The sequence below is a fragment of the Salvelinus sp. IW2-2015 genome, linkage group LG13 (assembly GCF_002910315.2).
Source record: "Salvelinus sp. IW2-2015 linkage group LG13, ASM291031v2, whole genome shotgun sequence".
In the NCBI taxonomy this organism is placed as follows: Eukaryota; Metazoa; Chordata; class Actinopteri; order Salmoniformes; family Salmonidae; genus Salvelinus; species Salvelinus sp. IW2-2015.
Window position 1 is genome coordinate 22,553,635 of NC_036853.1, and position 2,046 is coordinate 22,555,680.

The following is a 2,046-nucleotide window of genomic DNA, read 5'->3' on the forward strand; positions in this document are numbered from 1 at the left end:
AGATGGTAAACAATGCTGCCCATCAACAGCTCAATCCAAAATGGTTCCCCCCTTGAACTGAAAGAGAGGCTCCTTTTGTAGGGAAGCCCCTGCTATCAGAACATACCCAGCACTAATGAATAAGCAATTACTTCATCACAGCCTACATTTTCCACTCAGCCAAACAATATGAATTATATACGTTGCAACACGTTTCTCAGATATATATATACCAATATAACACATTTACAAAATCCATCCCTACTGACATGGAGTCTTCCAATATGCCCATTCACATGAACAAGCCATTTGGGCAAGCACTACAAAGCCAGCCCGATTACTGTAGCTCTGGTCCTTCCAGCATACCGGAAGCTACAAAGATGGAGAGAAAGGAACCGACACAAACAAACAACGCGCTCATCTATAACATTGATAAGTACAATAAACGTTGCTTAAATGAAACATGAACGCTTGTCTGTATATTCTTGATACCATAATTGTTATTGTTACTGACGGGAGGTAAGAATAAAGTGTGAAATGTATGTACTAAGATAGGGAAGTTAACTTGTGTGTCGACCCACATTGTTAACGTAGCTGATAACGGAGCAGGGAGGCGCCCTGAATGTGTGTGTGTTAGTGTACCAAACGCTGCCAGCGGCCAGTGCGGACTTCTCCGTCACACATCAGCCATACTGGTGAGGGCTAGGGCCATTCCCAGAAATGTCCGGGAACTTGCAGGTGCCTTGGTGGAAGAGTAGGGTAACATCTCACAGCAAGAACTGGCAAATCTGGTGCATTCCATGAGGAGGAGATGCACTGCAGTACTTAATGCAGCTGGTGGCCACACCAGATACTGACTGTTACTTTTGATTTTGCCCCACCCCCCCTTTGTTCAGAGACACATTATTCCATTTCTGTTAGTCGCATGTCTGTGGAACTTGTTCAGTTTATGTCTGTTGTTGAATCTTGTTATGTTCATAGAAATATTTACACATGTTAAGTTTGCTGAAAATAAATGCAGTTGACAGGACGTTACTTTTTTTGCTGACTTTTGTTTGCTCTGTTTTTTTGTTAATTCTTTCCAATGTGTCACGTAATTATCTTTTTGTTTTCTCATGATTTGGTTAGATCTAATTGGCTGCGGCTCTGTGCGGTCTATTTGTGTTTGTGAACAGAGCCCCGGGACTGTAACGGTTTTCAATGTCGTTCTCCTCCTCAGACGAGGAGGAGCATGGATCGGACCAAGATGCGGAGTAGGAGGTATTCATGATTTTAATGGCAAACCAACAAACACTACAAATAAACAAAACAACAAACGTGACTAACCTGCAACAGTCCTGTGTGGCCCAAACGCTAACACAGGAAACAAACACCCACAAAACACCAGTGAAACCCTGGCTGCCTTAGTATGACTCTCAATCAGAGACAAACGATACACACCTGTCTCTAATTGAGAATCATACCAGGCCGAACACAAAACCCAACATAGAAATACAAAACATAGACTGCCCACCCAACACTCACGCCCTGACCAATAAAGACATACAAAACAAGAGAAAACAGGTCAGGAACGTGACAGGGACAAGCTTGCTTAGGGGACTAGGTTCATCTCTCTGTAGGTGATGGCTTTGTTATGGAAGGTTTGGGAATATCTTCCTTTTAGGTGGTTGTAGAATTTAACGGCTCTTTTCTGGATTTTGATAATTCGCTTGTATCGGTCTAAATCTGCTCTGCATGCATTATTTGGTGTTTTACCTTGTACACGGAGGATATTTTTGCAGAGTCTCAATTTAGTGTTTGGCCCATTTTATGAATTATTGGTTGGTGAGCGGACCCCAGACCTCACAACCATAAAGGGCAATGGGTTCCATAACTGATTCAAGTATTTTTAGCCATATCCTAATTGGTATGTAGAATTTTATGTTCCTTTTGATCGTGTAGAAGGCCTTTCTTGCCTTGTCTCTTAGATCGTTAACAGCTTTGTGGAAGTTACCTGTGGCGCTGATGTTTAGGCCGAGGTATGTATCGTTTTTTGTGTGCTCTAGAGCAATGGTGTCTAGATGGAAT